Here is a 22,324-nt window from a genome sequence, read left to right as displayed (position 1 = left end):
AAACCAGGGCAGAATGTAGCCATCAAGCTGACAAAGTAATGCTTGTTTTAATACTGTTGTCAACCTCAAGTGTTAGAGTATATGTGGCATGTTGGCAAATAAGCTTGCTTGCATAAAACCAATGTTTTGTTCTGTCTGTATGTGCCATTTTATCTTTTGCAGACTGAAAATGATTTTGTGACTATTTGGAGAGACCACTTCAGCCAGGTTTTTGGAGTGATGGCCAACTGCATTTGAGCAAAAGATAATTGAGCAAAGCAAAGGTCTTGCCTCTACAGATGAACTTCAGGAGTTGATCCAAGCGGCAGAATGTCCTGTCAAAAGTATGGTAGTATCTACCAATTCACAGCAATAGACAATTCCAAGAGTGAAAGAATGTAATAAAGATATTAGGACAAGCAATGTTGGAGTGGTGTTGATTAAAATACAATAGAACAGAATATAGTATATACAGTTGAAGTCGGAAGTTCACATACTTGGAGTCATTAAAACTTGTTTTTCCACCTCTCCACAAATTTCTTGTTAACAAACTATAGTGTTGGCAAGTCGGTTAGGACATGTACTTTGTGCATGACACAAGCCATTTTTCCAACAATTGCTTACAGACAGACTATTTCACTTATAATTAACTGTATCACAATTCCAGTGGTTCAGAAGTTTATGTACAATAAGTTGACTGTGCCTTTAAACGGCTTGGAAAATTCCAGAAAAATATGTCATGGCTTTAGAAGCTTCTGATAGGCTAATTGACATCATTTGAGTCAATTGGAGGTGTGTCTGTGGATGTATTTCAAGGCCTTCCTTCAAACTCAGTGCCTCTTTGCCTGACACCATTGGAAAATCAAAAGAAATCAGCAAAGACCCCAGAAAAAAAATTGTAGACCACCACAAGTCTGGTTCATCATTGGAGCCATTTCCAAATGCCTGAAGGTACCACGTTCATCTGTACAAACAATAGTGCGCAAGTATTAACACCATGGGACCAAGCAGCCATTATAACGCTCAGGAAGGAGATGCGTTCTGTCTCCTAGAGATGAACGTACTTTGGTCTGAAAAGTGCAAATCAACCCCAGAACAAGAGCAAAGGACCCTGTGAGGTTGCTGGAGGAAACTGGTACAAAAGTATCTATAATCGACATGACCTAAAAGGCCGCTCAGCAAGGAAGAAGCCACTGCTTCAAAACCACCATAAAGAAGCCAGACTAAGGTTTGCAACTGCACATGGGGACAAAGATCGTACATTTTGGAGAAATGTCCTCTGGTCTGATGAACCAAAAATAGAACTGTCGCCATAATGACCATCGTTATGTTTGGAGGAAAAAGGGGGATGCTTGCAAGCAGAAGAACACCATCCCAACCGTGACGCACGGGGGTGGCAGCATCATGTTGTGGGGTGCTTTGCTCCAGGAGGGACTGACACACTTCACAAAATAGATGGCATCATGATGCAGGAAAAATATGGGGATATATTGAAGCAACATCTCAAGACATCAGTCAGGAAGTTAACGCTTGGTCGCAAATGGACAATGACCCCAAACATACTTCCAAAGTTGTGGCAAGATGGCTTAAGGACAACAAAGTCAAGGTATTGTTGTGGCCATCACAAAACCCTGTCCTCAATCTTATAGAACATTTATGGGCAGAACTGTAAAAGCGTGTGTGAGCAAGGAGACCTAGAATCCTGACTCAGTTACACCAGCTCTGTCAGGAGGAATGGGCCATAATTCACCCAACTTATTGTGGAAAGCTACCCGAAACGTTTGACCCTATTTAAAGGCAATGCTACCAAATACTAATTGAGTGTATGTAAACTTCTGACCAACTTGGAATGTGATGAAAGAAATAAAAGCTGAAAAAATAATTATCTACTATTATTCTGACATTTCACATTCTTAAAATAAAGTGGTGATCCTAACTGATCTACAATATGGGATTGTTACTAGGATTAAATGTCAGGAATTGTGAAGAACTGAGTTATTTGCCTAAGGTGTATGTAAACTTCCGACTTCAACTGTACATATGAGATGGGTAAAGCAGTATGTTAATATTATTAAAGTGGCCAGTAATTCCATGTCTATGTACACTGCCGTTCAAAAGTTTTGGGTCACTTAGAAATGTCCTTGTTTTTGAAAGAAAAGCTATTTTTTGTCCATTAAAATAACATCAACTTGATCAGAAATACAGTGTAGACATGGTTAATGTTGTAAATTACTATTGTAGCTGGAAACAGCTGATTTGTTTTGCTAGCCTCTCTACACTGGCTTCCTGTCAAAGCAAGGGCTGATTTTAAGGTTTTACTGCTAACCTACAAAGCATTACATGGGCTTGCTCCTACCTATCTCTCTGATTTGGTCCTGCCGTACATACGTACGCTATGGTCACAAGACGCAGGCCTCCTAATTGTCCCTAGAATTTCTAAGCAAACAGCTGGAGGCAGGGCTTTCTCCTATAGAGCTCCATTTTTATGGAACGGTCTGCCTACCCATGTCAGAGAAGCAAACTCGGTCTCAACCTTTAAGTCTTTACTGAAGACTCATCTCTTCAGTGGGTCATATGATTGAGTGTAGTCTGGCCCAGGAGTGGGAAGGTGAACGGAAAGGCTCTGGTGCAACGAACCGCCCTTGCTGTCTCTGCCTGGCCGGTTCCCCTCTTTCCACTGGGATTCTCTGCCTCTAACCCTATTACAGGGGCTGAGTCACTGGCTTACTGGGGCTCTCTATCATGCCGTCCCTGCAGGGGGTGCGTCACCTGAGTGGGTTGATTCACTGTTGTGGTCATCCTGTCTGGGTTGGCACCCCCCCCCCCCCCTTGGGCTGTGCCGTGGCGGAGATCTTTGTGGGCTATACTCAGCCTTGTCTCAGGATGGTAAGTTGGTGGTTGAAGATATCCCCCTAGCGGTGTGGGGGCTTGCTTTGGCGAAGTGGGTGGGGTTATATCCTTCCTGTATGGCCCTGCCCGGGGGGTGTCCTCGGATGGGGCCACAGTGTCTCCTGTCCCCTCCTGTCTCAGCCTCCAGTATTTATGCTGCAGTAGTTTGTGTCAGAGGGCTAGGGTCAGTTTGTTATATCTGGAGTACTTCTCCTGTCCTATTCGGTGTCCTGTGTGAATCTAAGTGTGCGTTCTCTAATTCTCTCCTTCTTTCTTTCTCTCTCTCTCTCTCTCTCGGAGGACCGGAGCCCTAGGACCATGCCCCAGGACTACCTGACATGATGACTCCTTGCTGTCCCCAGTCCACCTGGCCATGCTGCTGCTCCAGTTTCAACTGTTCTGCCTTACTATTATTCGACCATGCTGGTCGAATCATTTATGAACATTTGAACATCTTGGCCATGTTCTGTTATAATCTCCACCCGGCACAGCCAGAAGAGGACTGGCCACCCCACATAGCCTGGTTCCTCTCTAGGTTTCTTCCTAGGTTTTGGCCTTTCTAGGGAGTTTTTCCTAGCCACCGTGCTTCTACACCTGCATTGCTTGCTGTTTGGGGTTTTATGCTGGGTTTCTGAACAGCACTTTGAGATATCAGCTGATGTACGAAGGGCTATATAAATACATTTGATTTGATTTGATTTTTTATGGAATATCTAGACAGGCATACAGAGGCCCATTATCAGCAACCATCACTCCTGTTTTCCAATGGCACGTTGTGTTAACTAATCCAAGTTTATAATTTTAAAGTCTAATTGATCATTAGAAAACCCTTTTGCAATTATGCTCGCACAGCTGAAAAATGCTGTGCTCATTAAAGAAGCAATAAAACTAACCTTCTTTGGACTAGTTGAGTATCTGGAGATTCAGCATTTGTGAGTTCAATTACAGGCCAGAAACAAAGACCTTTCTTCTGAAACTTGTCAGTCTATTCTTGTTCTGAGGAATGAAGGCTATTCCATGTGAGAAATTGCCAAGAAACTGAAGATCTTCTACAATGCTGTGTACTACTCCCTTCACAGAACAGCGTAAACTGTCTCCAACCAGAATAGAAAGAGTGGGAGGCCCCGGTGCACAGCTGAACAAGTCCTCAACTGGCAACGTCATTAAATAGTACCCACATAACACCAATCTCAATGTCAACAGTGAAGAGGCGACTCTGGGATGCTTGCCTTCTAGGCAGAGTTCCCCTGTCCAGTGTCTGTGTTCTTTTGCCAATCTTAATCTTTTGTTTTTGTTGGCCAGTCTGAGATACAGCTTTTTCTATGCAACTCTGCCTAGAAGCCAGGATCCCGGAGTAACCTCTTCATTGTTGACGTTGTGGTGGTTCATTTCTTTACTATCATATGAGGAGAGACAAACTTACCACACAAGTCTGAGTAATCCTTAATCTAAATCACTTATTAATCAGGGAGCAGGTCAGTACAATGCACACATATAAAGTGAATCGATTGAGTGCTCTATGATAATGATGGCTGGTCATGGCTGGTCGATGATTCACGATCAAATGATTCGTTGAGTGCCCCGAGACAAAAGTACAAAAGGTATTTTATAGTCAACATACACCCCTTTAAATCTACATGATAAACAACAAATATATAGAATGGGTCACAAGGTTAAGATTTGTATGAAATATACCTATAATACATAGCAGACAGTATCTGCTGTGGCAACAGTTTTCATTGTATAGAGACCAGTGTCTGGCCCTCCGACTCCAAACTGGAACCATCTCTCCCTGGTACGGTATAGAACAGAAACATTAACTAATTCTCTGGAATGCCCTTCTGGTTTTATCACCCAAAAGACATCGTAAATCTCCTGTCAGTGTTATCGCCCAGAGGCCCATCCTCAGTAGAACACACACAATAGTTAAGAATACTCTTCTGTTTCATAAAACAACCATTTGATGTAATAAAAGTATGACAATATAATCTTGCAATTTTTTAAAGAAAATTACAAGATTTAAGAACATTCATTCACATGTAGAAAATGCACACATTCTACATAAACCAAGAAGCATAAAAGCAATAACTCATTGCATGGGTTCCAGCACGTGACCGGCTGCTATAGCACTGGCTCAGCCTCCTTCCAAGAAACACAGCACTGTCTCCCATTTCAACCTCCAACACATATTCTAAGCACTCTAGCAATTTGTCTGGGGAGGTCACCTGCACATACACAGTCACAAACCCATGAAGAAAAACAAAAAATGCATACAGTTTATGAGATTCAAATGTATATCTTCATAGACAAGGAAAAGTACATATTTAATGCATAATGCAGTGCATGCAACAATGGAGTTTAATAAAATAAGCTTTAGTTATCTATCACACTCCAATGGATCAGCATGGTATGGTGGAAATGACTATTTCCATCCCAGAAACTAAAATTGGCATATCCTGTTAGACAGATCCAGGTAGTGACTCCTAGCTGAAGTAAAATGTATTCCATTGGCGCCTAATGAACATGACCCAAGACAAGCATTATGACTCCACTATAGGCAATGCCTATTGATCAAATAGATTAGCATCAGTTTCACTCTCCAGATCAGAGTTCACCCTCTCCATGGCATGCTGAGATTCCGTCAACATCTGTGGTTCATAACAACAATCAATCCCTAACACATTAATTGCTTCACTCATACAGTTATTAACATACCAAACTCAAATCAATCCTTCAGTTTTAAAAATCATTCGGTTTCCAATTCATAATTAAAAACCCAGTGAATTATCCAACCAAAATGTAGAATGACATTGCTCAGTGATTCAAATTGGTCCTATCACTCAAAGTCAAAACCCCCTTCAATTTAACACACATCAACATTAGCAGAATGTACATTTATATTAACATCCAATATAATTATCCTATAATTCTACTATTAACTTTTTTTTAAGTTTTACACACACACACACACACACACATAGACAAGACAAAGCAATATAAATAATATACTCAACTAGAAAAAAAATACAAATACAAATAAAAAAATAGCTTTAAAGATACCATACTTTAGACAAGTTAAACATACCAGGCAGAAGGCTACAGAGGTTAAAGGGCAATCTATAGTACAGGGACAGAGCAAACACCTCACCATTGTTCCTGTAAACAGTCAAGGGATAAGGGTGGAGAAATGCAACCACTCACAGAGAGTCATGGCCACAGACCGACCATCCACTGGACAGGTTTTTTTTTTACAATGCTTTAAAATAAAAAAATAAAATGATTATTCATGTAGGCGTGAACAAAGTGTAAAAACAACTGGGAAAAACAAGCTCACACTTCAGTCTCTGCCCGAGCAAGATGAACAAGGCATCTGCGGATCACAATCAATAAGCACATGGACCTTAATGCCCCCCCCCCCCAGCAAAAACACAGAGAGAGGCTCCTCCAACCCTTAAGTCACAGGCTTATTTTAGTATTAATTGGAATGCCATCAGAGGATGGACTGTTTAAAGTAAGACCGGAATGGAGCCCCAGCCTCATCAAACAGTTTGGGGTTCCCACGTGAATTGAATTTTATTTTTTTCTAGTTTCAGAGAGCACAACACATCCCTCACCCAATATTTATAAGATGGGGGAGCTGCCATCTTCCAGTTCTGTAGTATTAGCCGTCTAGCTAAAAGAGTTGTATAAGCAACAGTGTCCGACTGGATTCTTGATAGGGGGGGTACCCATGGGCAGTACTCCAAAAAGGGCTGTAAGGGGAGACGGATCTATAACAGTGTCATATATATCAGAGAAACATTTAAATATTAATTCCCAGAAACCTGACAGTTTATGACAGCCCCAAAACATATGCAACAGTGTGGCTGGTTCCACTTTACATCTGACACAGGTAGGATCAAAATTAGAGAATATTCTTCCAAGTTTGGCCCCCGACCAGTGGATACGGTGAACCACCTTAAAATGAATGAGGCTGTGTCTAGTGCTAAAAGAGGACGAGTGCACCCTGTGCAGCACAGATTCCCAGGCGTCTTCCCCAAGTTCATCCCCCAAATCCTTTTCCCATCGAGTCTTTAAAGGCACCAAAGAAGGGTTCTATAAGTCATGAATGATTGCATATACATCTGAAATTGCACCCCTAGGAAGCTTGTTCTGCTCCATGATGCTCTCTATAGCTGTATTCGCAGGCCTATTGGGAAATCCATGTGTGTTAGCCCTGACAAAGTTTCTAGTCTGGAGATAGCGGAAAAAGTGGGATTGGGGGAGATTGAACTTTTCCTGCAGCTGAGAAAAAGAGGCAAATGTATCATCAAAGAATAATTGGGCTAGCGAGGAGAGGCCTAGTGAGTGCCAAATGCCAAAAGCCCCATCATTCAAAGATGGAGGAAATAAAATGTTCTGATTGATTGGGCCTGATAGAGAAAAGCCTCGGAGGTTAAAGGCTAAACGGAACTGATTCCAAATTTTAAGAGACTGCTTTACAATTGGGTTGACACACCTTTTGCCTAGGGACACTGGGAGAGACGAGCACAGCACAGAGGAAAGTGCTGCAGGTTTACACGATTCAGACTCCATCTGGACCCAGAGTGGTCTAGGGCCAGTAGGATCAGTCTGCAGCCAGTACAGAACTGCTCTGAAATTTGCAGCCCAGTAGTATGTCTGACAATTTGGTAGAGCTAAACCCCCCAATGACCTAGGCTTCTGTAAATGTTTTCTACCAATCCGTGGTACCTTGCCATCCCAAATAAAATGCATGAATGTTTGATCCAGTGAAATAAAAAAAGATTTTGGAATAAACATTGAAATAAATGTAAAAATTTGGGCAACACATTCATTTTAATGACATTAATCCTTCCGATAAGAGAAAGGGGTAGCGAATTCCAAAAAGTAAAAGATTGTTTCAATATGTCTGCTAGAGCAACAAAGTTTTCCTGAAACACATTTGAATATTTCCTTGTCACTTTTACTCCCAAGTAAGTGAATTGATCCCAGACAATCCTAAACTGAGAACTTGTAAAAGAGCACTTTAAAGCAGCCTTGTTTACCGGAAAAAGCTCACTCTTGCCTAGATTCAGCTTGTACCCTGAGATTGATCCAAACTTTTTAAGAACAGATAGGGCACGTGGCAATGAGGTATCGGGGTTGGAGATAAACAAAAGGAGGTCGTCAGCATATAGCGAGACTTTCTGCTCCCAGCCCGCCCTGATTATGCCTTGAATGGCATCATTAGAGCGTAGTGCAATGGCGAGAGGCTCGATTGCCAAAGCAAACAACAAGGGGGAGAGTGGGCAACCCTGTCTGGATCCGCGGTGCAAGGGAAAATAGTCAGAGGACAAGTTATTAGTCCGTACCAAAGCCATGGGGGAAAAATAAAGAATCTTTATCCACGCAATAAATTTGGGGCCAAAGCCAAATCTATAAAGGGCAGCTGTTAGGTAATCCCACTCAACGCTGTCAAACGCTTTTTCGGCATCAAGTGAGACCACCACCTCCGGGTCCTCAGACGCTGGGGAGTACAGTATATTCATAAGGCGCCTAATATTGGAAAATAAATGCCTATTTCTCACAAAGCCAGTCTGGTCAGAGTGTATTACTTGGTGCAGCAAGCCTTCCATACGGATGGCTAAAAGCTTAGCTAGGATTTTGTAATCACAGTTTAAAAGCGTGATTGGGCGATAGGATCCACATTCCAGGGGGTCTTTGTTTTTCTTTCGTAGTAATGAAATTGAAGCCTGATAAAGACTAGACGGTAGCTTTGAAGTCTTGAGGCACTCTGCAAATAGTCGAGACAAGAATGGGCAAAGCAGACCAGAAAACGTCCTGTAAAATTTGTTTGGAAAACCGCCCGGACCCGGTGATTTACCACTTTTCATTGCGGACACTGCTGTTGCAATCTCCTCAAGCGTAAATTCTTCTTCTAGATAGTCATGGGAGTCTGTATCAATTGAAGGCATATTCAAGCCATTAAGCTGTTACTCCTACCCCCTACTTTTTCGAACATTCTGTTAAAAATCGCGCAACATTTCAGCGCCCTGCTGCTCATGCCAGGAATATAGTATATGCATATTTAATTTTTTTAATTTTACCTTTATTTAACCAGGCAAGTCAGTTAAGAATATATTCTTATTTTCAATGACGGCCTGGGAACAGTGGGTTAACTGCCTGTTCAGGGGCAGAACGACAGATTTGTACCTTGTCAGCTCGGGAGTTTGAACTCGCAACCTTCCGGTTACTATTCCAACGCTGTAGCCTAGTGTATGATTAGTATGTGTGGATAGAAAACACTCAGACGTTTATAAAACTGGTTAAATCACGGCTGTGACTATAACAGAACGTGCGTTTCATCGAAGAGCGCAGGAAAATCTGATCACTGAAAATGGAAATATATATCCATCCGCCACTTCAACCCATTGATAAAGGCGAACCACAATAAATGGGGCTGAGGTTGCAATACCTACAGCTTCCACACGATGTCAACAGTCTTGTCATTTGCCTAGGCTTTGTTTCTTGGTCAAACAAAGAAGAGACGTGTGCTTAACGTTGAACGTTTGCTGGGCATAAATGACGCTCAAAACTTTTTAAATTAAAGTGAGGCCCCAAAAACCGTGTAGCCTCGGGAGACATTTACTATTAACTGGGTCAATGCAAACGGATGCAGTAAACAAATAACCAAAAATATTTTGAGTCACCGAGACAATGTGTAAACAAAATAAATAGGTGAGCGAGATAAGGCACGCACACTTGACGATCAAAACATTAGATCACCTCAAATAAGCCTGAATAGTTTCACCAACTATACAAGACTAGCCTGTTATATCTAAGCATAATTGTACCACAAGTGGGTTACTTACTATCCACAGTACGCAAGCAACAGTTGCTGAACTGTGAGCATATTCAAGACTTCTTGATGTGATGTTGAATGTGAGCCATAGCCTCATCCGGAGATTCAAATGTGTAGTTTTTACCCTCGTGAGATATCCATAAATGGGCCGGGAATCGCAGTCCATACTTCACACTTGGATGGTCCCGAAATACTCGTTTGGCCTGTCCGAAAGCTGCGCGCTCCCTAGAAACAGTGAGGGAGTAGTTCTGGTAGATGGAAAAGCTCTGTCCTTGAAAGCTCAGAGTGGTATTGCGGGCTCGTAGGAGGATCTCCATCTTCTCATGAAAAAAGTGCACTCTATGTCACGGGGCCTCTCCCCATCCCGGGGCTTTGGGCGCAGCGACCGGTGGGCTCGATCAATCAGGGATTTTTCATCTAAGGCAAGAACATACTTCAGCAGCCCCGAAACGAAATCCTTGGCGCGATGCATTTCGGCGGACTCTGGGACCGATACAAGTCTCAGATTATTGCAGCGACTCTCGACTTACGCAGCTCTCCTTCACCTTTTTCAAATCCGCAGCTAGGCGTTTAACTTCAGACCCCAGGGATGTAGTTAAATCGGAGACATTAGTAGCGGAGGCCTCCAGTGCCGCAATCGTTGTAGTGTGTGACGCAGTTGTTGTTTTGAGTATTGTGATTGCTGGCACAGTTTCGTTCCGCAGGATGGTTAAATCTGCTTTTAAAGTATCAGAAACCTCCTGTATTCTGGCCTCAATCATAGCAACCACCTGTGTTTTCATTTCAACTATCTAGTTTGATGGCCTCCAGAATGTTCATTTCAGTGCTGCCAGGCCAAGCCGCGCCCCCGGTTAAAGTGTGCGTCGCCGGGCCCTCAGACTCAGGAGAGAGCGGTGATGAGAGCTGGTCTTGTAGGCCGGGTTTTCTCAAAGTCATGCCTTTGGCCTTATGTTTGGTTGACATGCTGACATTCGGAAGCAAAGTAGTCTTGTTTTTTACGGAAAGGGATCACCAAATTAATATTTGAAAATAAATACGGTTCTGCAGCAGAATTCACATAAACTTTAAGAATACCACGGGAGCAAACGGAAAACACGTAGGCGCACATGGCGTCCCCTACCATCCCCCCACTATTAACTTTTTTATCACGATTAAAATGCAGATCAGTATCTCAATGCATTCTTAATTTAAATTACTATAATATTATGTAGCGTAGACCTCTATAATCAACCTGATACCCCAAAAGTCTAAAACAATTTTGGGCACAGCTTCATTTAGCATTCGCTACCCTTAAATACAATTATCCTGGTATCGTTACTAGACCAATGTCCAACTAATATGTGATAGCTGTTTCTCCTTAAATTGTTCCCGTTATCCCTCTAAATGTAATATTTTTTTTCTCTCGCAAATGTAGTACATTTCTCAGCGTAAGGAATCAGTGATATTTAATCCCAGGCATTTAATAAAAAGTTGTTTGAGATGTGTTCTCCTACATCTCCCTTAACATACATACTGTAGGGGACTTCGATCAGTCCCGGAAGTAAGAATCCTACTCAAAACACATCACATAATAAAGTGTTTCATTATGTGAAAATGACACCTTAAACAATAACCATACCACCTTTCCAGTAATCTAATCATTTCAACCTGTTGCATAAAGTTAGTAAAAATATAAACCTGTTGTTTAACAAATCTAGAACCTTTAAAAAGCAGGTGCTGTCTCATCAGCGTAATAGTCAAAACGAACTGTTTCCCACTCTTAGCTACAATGTTGCATGCCCCAAAGGTCAATACTGTTCAGGTTGTACATTAATGATCTTCCTTCTGTCTGCGCTGTGTCTGAAGTTCCAATGTATGCAGATGATACAGTGATGCATGCAAAGCGCAAACAACAAGCTACACAAACTCACTACTGTAATGGTCCAGATGACAAAGTGGCTCAGGGACTCATGTTTGCATCTCAATGTAAAAGAAACACAGTCTGCATGTTCCTCACAAAGAGGACAACTGATGCTACTGAGCCAGATGTGTCAGAGGAAAAGCTCCAGGTGGTAACCAATTTTAAGTACCACGGTATCATACTTGATTCCAACCACTCTTTTTGAAAAGCAAATGAAAAAAGGTAATAACCAAATTCATCCGAACTAATTTCCAAAGCATATGAAATTGTTTGACAACAGAGGTAACAAAACTGTACTTCAAATCTATGATACTCCTCCACTTAACATACTACTTGACTAGTTGGGTCCAAGCTTGCTCTACAACATTAAAACCCATTCAGTCTGTCTGCAATTAGGCTCTCAAAGTGCTTGATAGGAAGCCCAATAGCTATCATCACTGTTACATTCTCAGAAAGCATGAGCTCCTGGGTTGGAAAAATCTATTGTAATACACTGACGCATGTATTGTATTCAAGTTCCTAAATGGCCTGTCTCCCCCTCCCCTCAGTACTTTTGTTAAACAGAAAACCCGCCATGAGAGGTAACTGCACCTTTAGTCAATCTGCTTTCTCTGTGGAATACGTTGCCATTAGACATACACAACTGTGATTAATGTGCACTGTCCCTGTAAAAATGTAAAATAAACTCAAATTCAAACTGCAATCCACTTTAATGACCGGACATTGTTCCACGTAATGGAAATATTATGGTGTTAGAATACATATAGAAAATCAGAAACATATACATAAAAAAATCTGAAATAACGATAAAATAAATCACTTACCTTTGAAGATCTTCCTCTGATTGTAATCCCACGGGTCCCAGTTACACAACAAATGGTCGTTTTGTTTCATAAAGTTCTTATTTATATCCCTAAAAAGTCAGTTTAGTTGGCGCGTTTGATTCAGTAATCCACCCGTTCCACTCGTTCAACATGCAGACAAAGGAATCCAAAAAGTTACCAATAAACTTTGTCCAAACAAGTCAAACGTTTCTAAATCAATCCTCAAGTACCCTAATATTTAAATAAACAATCAAATTTCAAACAGAATGTCTTATGTTCAATACCAGAGATAAATAACGAGGTGCGCGTCACAAGACTACAGTCCAAATGAGAGCCACCTTGAAAAACTACAACTACTAATTCATTTAAAAAAAAACAAGCCTGAAACCTTTTCTAACGCCATCTAGTGGAAGCCATAGGAACTGCAATCTGGGAGGAATTCCTTTGAATATCTCATAGATACGCATTTGAATGGACTGTGACCTAAAAAAAGACATTTCCAGATGGATTCTTCTCAGGTTTCTGCCTGCCATATCAGTACTGTTATACTCACAGGCATTATTTTAACAGTTTCAGAAACTTCAGTGTTTTCTATCCAATGCTAACAATTATATGCATATCCTAGTGTCTAGGTTACTGTGTCTAACATTCTGTTACGTTACAGCCTTACTCTAAAATGGATTGAATAGTTTTTTTCCTCATCAATCTACACACAATAGCCCATAATGACAAAGCAAAAATCAGGTTTTTAGATTTTTCTGAAAATGAAATATTAAATTAACATAAATATTCAGACCCTTTACTCGGGTCTTTGTTGAGGCACCTTTGGCAGTGATTACAGTTTTGAGTCTTGGGTATGACTCTACAACCTTGGCACAGCTCTATTAGAGGAGTTTCTCCTGTTCTCCTCGACAGATCCTCTCAAGCTATGTCAGGTTGGATGGGGAGCGTCGCTGCAGAGCTATTTTCAGGTCTCTGGTGAAATATGGTGGAAAATTACAAGCTCTTTTATGCACATGCACTGTATGAGCCTTAAACCTATAAATTGCCATTGTCTGTTTGAATGTCATATAAGAAGAAGTTGGTATTTTTCCACTCTGCCTCTATTCAACTTAGCCAGGATGGACCAAAACTCGTCACTCTCAGACGGCCCTTTGTCTTTGGCCATGTGGTCTTTTCGTGTCTTTCAAGGGCACAGCTGTGTGGAGATATGAAGAGAACAGAGACTGGCTTGAGCATCATGCGGCAATTCTATCTGCCGAAAAGAGTAACAAAACTGGCATTATCACTTGTTTGTGCACAATGTTCCCACCATGATCTCACACACCTGCTAAACTGCCACGTAGACAAAGGTTATAAAAGCTGAGACCCAACTTTCATTTGTTGGGCTCTTGACTGTACCTTTTGAGTGATTGTCAAAAGCTCCAGAATTGCAATTCTTATCATAAAACAAGTTGTTTGGAAGAATCTACAGTCTATTCCTTTCTTATTAGAATTTCCACTCCAATTCTTGGCAACGAGGATGGGATTGCTAACTCCGTTTGCTGATCGTTCCCGGGGACACCAATGTTAACTGCACACAGAGGCTGCATTAGACTCGGCTCAGATAGCCTGCACTCCGCCTGAGTGGAGCAGAAGGGACCCACCACAGATCCTCCAGGAAGCATCAGTGGATGGATACCCCATTCCAAACAATACAATTAAGGATGAGACTGACTTTTAGGGAAAACTAAACTGCACGTTAAAATATGGTAGATCTTGTCTTAGTGACAGAAGACTACTGTGTGTAGAGGATAATTCACTGTGTGTGAATCTTCAATGTGTGTGAAGAAGACCTTGTCTCAGTGACAAGGAGGGCTCTATAGTGTGTGGAGAAAACCCTGTGTGTGAGTTTCACTGTGTGTAAAGAAGACCTTTTCTTAGTGACAAGGAGGGCTCTACTGTGTGTGGAGAAAACCCTGTTTTATAACAGAGGTTTTCCTGGGTAAATGTGCATTATTGTGAAGTCAATGGCGCATAAGTGGGGCACTCTGGCACAAGGTAACAAAAAATGCATTTAGAGGTTGTTTTTTTAAAGAGTTTACATCCAAATGTATTTCCTGAAATGATCACAAATGGTTTGTCAAGATCAGTGTGGAAGAACTTGACCTGTCTACACAGTGTCCTGACCTCAACCCCATTGAACACCTTTGGGATGCATTAGAACACCGACTAGGAGCCAGGCTTCAGTGCCCGACCTCACTAATGCTCTTGTGGCTGAATGGAAGCAAGTCTCCGCAGCAATGTTCCAAAATATAGTTGAAAGCCTTCCCAGCAGAGTGGTGGCTGTTTTAGCAGCAAATGAGGGACCAACTCAATTTTAATTCCCATGACTTTGGAATGAGACATTCGATGAGCAGGTGTCCACATAATTTCAGTCATGTAGTGTATCATAAGGCCTTTATTTTGTGAGCCTAGTTATACCCTAACAAAATGGTGTTAGAAATCTCCTTGTTTACAGGCCACATCAGGCCGGCAAGTCGCATTATGCTGGCCAGAGGTAGGATATCCAAAAAGTGGAATTGTTAATCAACTGCAACCTCCATTCAGAATGACTACCAAGATAGGAAATGGAAGATTAGAAGACTAAGGTAGTCTCAATATGTAAACTGGAACAACCATCTCAGTAATGAGTGCAAAAAATCAAATTGCTAACAGAGTGGATTACTTTAGAAAACTGTATGTTATGTATCTTTGTCTATCATAAAATTAATCAACCAAGCAATGTACATGCAAAAACACATATTTTACAGTACAACAAACAATTCTGAAAATCTCCCTGCAATAGAGCATGCTGGGAAATATTATATATGGTTTTATGTAGAACCCGTCTTGCCTTTCAAAGAACGGTTCATAGGATGTTAAAGGTTCTAGGTAGAAACCTTTGCCTTACAAAGAACCCTTGTCTTCATAAAAGGGTTATTCTGATCAAAACAGTTCTTGGTAGAACCCTATCCCTCTGCAAAGAACCCTTTTATCTAAGAGTTTACTGCTGCCACTCATTTCATGGCAAATTCTGCAAATAACAATTAATACATACAAATGATAGACTTTGAACGTTTTTGGGAAAGCATTTCTGTCAACCCACAAGACGGTTATCACATGAACTGGTCACACACAGAGAGACAAACGCACGCATCACACAGACAGGGGCAATATTGCTGGAAATTAATGGGTAGATAGTGTTCATTTGGGATTTTTAAGCCGATAGTGGTTAACCTGGGGTGGGATAATGTCAATGTTGCGTTGATTAGCTAGTAGCTGGAAGCTTGCGGTGTCTGATACTTGTGAGACTTGACAAGTGAAAATTGCATGTACTTTCAGAAATGTTTGGCGAGTTACTCATAGGCAGGCTGTGAGCTACTGGAAGATTGTGATCAACCTGTTGGAGACCTTTGGTAGAAAGCCTTGCCTTTTGAGTAAATTGTAGAGTTATCGCCAATGATTTATACAGCGTGTACACTAGATGACTGATAGGGGGTGCTGTGTTGAAGCCAACATGCCTCCATCTTTGCACTCCACACCAATGTAAATAATATTTTGGAAGCTAAGCGGTGCACACGCATCAGGTGCGTGTCATGAATGTATCTCACCCCAGATACCTGTATCTCCCTGGACTCATAGGGTACCATACATTTTTCCCATGGGAGTTTTTAGAAACACTTGAAATAAGGGCTGTGTTTTGCTTAGGCTTACCCTGCCTTGACATTTTGATAACAGTGTGACAAGGTGACTTTAATCAATATTTCTCCCTGTATTTAACCACCAAAAATGAAATGCTAATTAGCAGCTAATGTGGCTATCATAAAGAACTACAAATGCCATGATGATCTGGATGAGACAGTCAAATCGAGGCAAAGGTAAGAATCTCTGGATTAACTATCTATTTAATTTCTTTAAATTGACAATTCTGTGAACTGTCTTGTGCAAGTTTTAGAATGACACAATACCTGTTCGCAAAGGTGTCAGTTTGTCACGACTTCTTCCGAAGTCGCTCGCTCTTCTTCATTGGGCGGTGTTCGACGTCACCGACCTTCTAGCCATCACTGATCCATTTGTCATTGGTTTTGTCTTGTCTTCCATCACACCTGGTTCCAATCCCATTAATTACATGTTGTGTATTTAACCCTCTGTTTACCCTCATGTCCTTGTCGGTGATTGTTTGTTGTATGTGTTGGTGCTACCTATGTTCTGGTGTGCGATGGGTTTTGTACCCACGTTCATTATTTTGTATATGTTGATTTTAGGAGTTTGTGAGCACTCTGTTTATACCAAGTTCGTTCTCCTGCGCCTGACTTCCCTGCCACCAGCACGCACCCATTACACAGTTAAAGATGACGTGCCGGAGCTTGCAGGGATTTGTAGTCTAGCATGATGTCTACTTTGATGCTAATTAGCAAATAGAGACAAATGTGCTAATAGAGACAAATATAATAATAAAAGTCACCATGTCCAAGAGAGATTTATATGGTTATCAAAATGTCAATCCAGGCTAAGCCTGCACAAAACACAGCCATTATTTTAAGTCTTTCTAAAATGCCATATGGAAAAAATGAATGGTGGAAAAACTATTGTAACCATTTCCCTGTTTGACCACTAGGTTTTATGGGTATTATGACAACTCTACTGTGAGGCTCTATACAGGGAGATTTCAGAGGTCTGGATTGGATGCATGTAGAAGCTGGAAAATATCCGTATATGAAGTCCGTATATAGTCTGTATATGAAATTAAGGACATGCGTATCTGCAGCATGTGTAAATCTTATTAGTGTAATAAAAAAATCCCCATCAAAGCCTGTTTGTTTAAACTAGGGATATTTAAGGCTCCCGAGTGGCGCAGAGGTCTAAGGAACTGCATCTCAGTGCCAGAGGTGTCACTACAGTCCCTGATTCGAATCCAGGCTGAATCACATCTGGCTGTGATTGGGAGTCCGATAGGGTGGCACACAATTGGCCCAGCACCGTCTGGGTTTGGCCGGGGTAGGCCCTCATTGTAAATAAGAATTTATTCTTAACTGACTTGCCTAGTAAAATAAAAAATGTTTTTTTGCTGTGTCTCAACCTACCGCATCCGCCGATTTCAGACCCTCCCCATCTGCGGTGGAAGGTGTTTCTCAGACCAGGAGATATCCTGGAAAGATGAGACTCTCAAGAACAAGATGGTGTTCTTCGTTTTTCTCTATAACCCCCACAAGTGTTCAGGGACTCGTCTGAAGGTAACCTGGTACCAGGACAAAAAAATGAAAGGAAGTGAATAGGGCATTTTTTTGTTTCCTGAGCTTTCTTTTATCAGTCAGATATAGGACAGACACTTAGAAATGTACTTCCTTTTGTGTAATTTGTTTGACTGTTTTCCCATGTATGAATCTGTTATTCAATGCGTTTCTATGGGCTAATAGCAGTATGGCCAAATTCAATGTTTCATCAAATAAAAATGCATTAAAAAAATTATACCTAAAGGAGTCCTACATTTCTAAATTAAATAGCTAAAGGATCTTTAGTATGACCATCTTAAAACAATTCCATATGTTAGCTTAGAAACCCAGCCACAGGGAGTCATTCTTAATCATCTCAGGTATTGGCGTTTTTTCTTAATGTCCTGTTTTACTGCCCTTTGTATTTTTTGTACAACTATCGTTTCATTTTTTATTCAGTAGAAATAAATAAAAGATAAAAGATGACATGGTGATGGTTAATGAAACAATGGCAAGCAGTTCTGGAACAACTTCATATAATCCTGCACTGTTATTTTTGCCAATAGACTCAAAGCCACATTAGGGAACACAAAGCTTGGCTCGGAAAATGACAACCTATTACCTTCCCTCCATCCACTCAATATGCAAGTGGTACAGTAGAACAGGCAACCGAGCCCAATGGGGATTACTGCAACCTCTGGCTGAACTACACACAGTAATGGGGTAAATAGGGTAAATAGTATCTGCAGGACCTGCAACTGCATACCCAGTTAGAATGTGCTTAAAATAAATGCATGTTGTATTGCACGGCTACTTTAAAACTGGGTCACCATCTAGCTTGGTTTCTCTCTGGTATATTTTCTCTTATTTATAGCTTGAGCAGGCATAATTCACTACTTGACAAAAGTGTATTTCTCTAATTAACTTTCTAAACATCTGAGTGGAGACGTCTTCCCTGATTTAATCCGTGCAGGGTTCATCAGACCCGATTACACCTAATTGGATTCTAACATGTCAATACCCGTATTACGATAAAACCCACAGTCAACTAAATGTTCACAACTACTTTTGGCAAAGGGGTAGGGTAATGTTTGGATTGCACTGTTACATCTACAGCCCACTGCCTGGAAATGCCCCATGACCAAATCAACCTTGCCCCTATTAGTATTAGCCGGGTCTTACCCAAGACAGGTGAGCTGAAGCCCAGGCCCGGTCTGATATCACAGAAATGTAATGAACCCAAACCCCCCAAAAATAGTTCAGACTTCTAGATTTAAACTGGTGTTGAGAACAATGTGGCGTTTTAATCTTTATCACACGGACTACACACTCAGCACTCGCTCATACCCTCGTCATTGTTCTTCTTTTAAATTCTTATTTTTATTGTTATAATTATTATTACAATTATTATTATCATCAATATAATAGCCTACTTAGTATTATTATTATCATTACTAGACCTATAGGCTATAGTAGCCTTATAAAATCTATCCACAATCGAGCTAAGAGCGCGTCCTGTTTCTTAATGTTGTGATCTGTTTCTGTGTTTGGCCTGATATGGTTCTCAATCAGAGGCAGGTGTTAGTCATTGTCTCTGATTGGGAGCCATATTTAGGTAGCCTGTTTTGTCATTGTGGGTTGTGGGTGATTGTATATGTTAGTTGCTTGTGTCAGCACAGTTCTCATTATAGCTTCACGGTCGTTATTTGTTTATTGTTTTGTATATTTTGTATTCAGTGTTCAGTGCTTTCTTTAATTAAAAAATCATCATGAACACATACCACGCTGCATTTTGGTCCGCTCCTTACGACGATCGTGATAGAATCACCCACCACAACAGGACCAAGCGGCGTGGTGACAGGCAGCGGCAGCAGCAGCAGCGCAAGGAGGAATGGACATGGGAGGACGAGTTGGACGGTGAAGGACCCTGGGCAGAGCCAGGAGAATATCGCCGCCCCAAAGAAGAGCTGGAGGCAGCGAAGGCGAAGAGGCGCTGGTATGAGGAGGCAGCACGGCGGCACGGATGGAAGCCCGAGAGTCAGCCCCAAAAATGTCTTGGGAGGGGGCACACGGGACGTGTGGCGAAGCCAGGTAGGAGACCTGCGCCAACTTCCTGTGCTTACCGGAGGGCGAGAGAGACCGGGCAGGCACCGTGTTATGCTGTGGAGCGCACGGTGTCCCCAGTGCGGGTGCATAGCCCGGTGCGGTACATACCAGCTCCTCGCATTGGCCGGGCTAGAGTGGACATCGAACCAGGTGCCATGAAGCCGTCTCTACGCATCTGGTCTCCAGTGCGTCTCCTTGGGCCGGCGTACATGGCACCAGCCTTACGCATGGTGTCCCTGGTTCGCCAGCACAGTCCAGTGCGGGCTATTCCACCTCGCCGCCCTGGCGGGGCGACCGGGAGCATTCAACCAGGTAAGGTTGGGCAGGCTTGGTGCTCAAGAGCTCCGGTGCACCTGCACGGTCCGGTCTATCCAGTACCACCTACACGCACCAGCCCTCCAGTGGCAGACCCCCGCACCAGGCTGTCTCTCCGTCCTTCCCTACAGGTACTCCCGCCTGTCCAGAGCTGCCGGAGCCTTCCTCCTCTCCGGCGCTGCCGGAGTCTCCCACCTGTCCGGCACTGCCAGAGCCTTCCAGAGCCTTCCTCCAGTCTGCCCAGCACCGCCTGAGCTGGCCGTCTGTCCAGGACTGCTAGAGTCTCCTGTCTGTCCAGGGCTGCTAGAGTCTCCCGTCTGTCCAGGGCCGCTAGAGTCTCCCGTCTGTCCAGGGCCGCTAGAGTCTCCCATCTGTCCAGGGCCGCCAGAGTCTCCCGTCTGTCCATGGCAGCCAGAGTCTCCCGTCTGTCCAGGGCCGCCAGAGTCTCCCATCTGTCCAGGGCCACCAGAGTCTCCCGTCTGTCCAGGGCCGCCAGAGTCTCCCGTCTGTCCAGGGCCGCCAGAGTCTCCCGTCCGTCCAGGGCTGCCAGAGTCTCCCGTCTGTCCAGGGCCGCCAGAGTCTCCCATCTGTCCAGGGCCGCCAGAGTCTTCCGTCTGTCCAGAGACACCAGAGCCGCCAGTCTGTCCAGAGCCGCCAGTCTGTCCAGAGCCGCCAGAGCCGCCAGTCTGTCCATAGCCGCCAGAGCCGCCAGTCTGTCCAGAGCCGCCAGTCTGTCCAGAGCCGCCAGAGCCGCCAATCTGTCCAGAGCCGCCAGAGCCGCCAGTCTGTCCAGAGCCGCCAGAGCCGCCAGTCTGTCCAGAGCCGCCAGAGCCGCCAGTCTGTCCAGAGCTGCCAGAGCCGCCAGTCTGTCCAGAGCCGCCAGAGCCACCAGTCTGTCCAGTGCCGCCAGAGCCGCCAGTCTGTCATGAGCCGCCAGAGCCGCCAGTCGGCCAGGATCCGCCAGAGGCGCCAGAACCTCCGCCCCTCAGTCCAGAGGCGCCAGAGCCTCCGCCCCTCAGTCCGGAGCTGCCTCTCAGTCCAGTAGGGTTGCCAGTCCTAGGTCGGCGGCGAGGGTCGCCGCTCAAAGGACGCTACTGAAGTGGACTAAGACTATGGTGAAGTGGGGGCCACGTCCAGCGCCAGAGCCGCCACCGCGGACAGATGCCCACCCAGACCCTCCCCAATAGGTTCAGGTTTTGCGGCCGGAGTCCGCACCTTGGGGCGGGGGGGGGGGGGTACTGTCACACCCTGACCATAGTTTGCTTTGTATGTTTCTATGTTATGTTTGGTCAGGGTGTGATCTGAGTGGGCATTCTATGTTGGATGTCTAGTTTGTCTGTTTCTGTGTTTGGCCTGATATGGTTCTCAATCAGAGGCAGGTGTTAGTCCTTGTCTCTGATTGGGAGCCATATTTAGGTAGCCTGTTTTGTCGTTGTGGGTGATTGTCTATGTTAGTTGCTTGTGTCAGCACAGTTCTCATTATAGCTTCATGTTCATTATTTGTTTATTGTTTTGTATAGTTTGTATTCAATTAATAGTATAGTTTTTATTTAATTAAAACATCATCATAAACACATACCATGCTGCATTTTGGTCCGCTCCTTACGACGATCGTGACAAATGTAATTTATAAGCCTATCTCAATCAATAATTCATTCGTGTCATCACACTGCGCACAAGTCATTCATGCCTTTAAAAATAAAAAGCATTTTATTTTGAAATTGAAATAATGGAGCCTTCAATAATTAAACAATAAATAAATAACTTGATTTTGTGCCAGACATCCATCATAAAAAAAATTCTCAAAATCCTGTGTTTTGAATGCATGTTTTGTTCTGAAAATAACTGCATCAAGCCAATGCCTGATTAGGAAAACATTTTGATCAGTTATGGATCTACTTTCGGTAGTTTACTGGCACATTAGCAGTCATAAGTTGTATTTAATTAAGATGTATCACCGTTAACAGATGCCATTGGAATATTTGCCTTTCCTGATTCTGAGATGCTCTGCCTGTCGTGGTCTCGTGAATCATCATTCTCCCAAGTGCAATCCAGCCTATTCATATAGCAATTTGAAACTATTCAATCATCAGAAAAATAGGTTTCGTCATGGCCACAAATGTCTGGCCCAATATTGGAATTCAGGCGCCACTAGTGGCTGCAACTGCTGCTGCTGTTGCTATGAGAGAGCAATAGTAAAAGGTGAGCAGACTGTCTTTTTTTCTTAATTATTAAC

The sequence above is a fragment of the Oncorhynchus gorbuscha genome, linkage group LG07 (assembly GCF_021184085.1).
Source record: "Oncorhynchus gorbuscha isolate QuinsamMale2020 ecotype Even-year linkage group LG07, OgorEven_v1.0, whole genome shotgun sequence".
Lineage (NCBI taxonomy): Eukaryota > Metazoa > Chordata > Actinopteri > Salmoniformes > Salmonidae > Oncorhynchus > Oncorhynchus gorbuscha.
The sequence above is the reverse complement of the archived record's forward strand: the minus strand, read 5'-3'. Positions refer to the sequence as shown.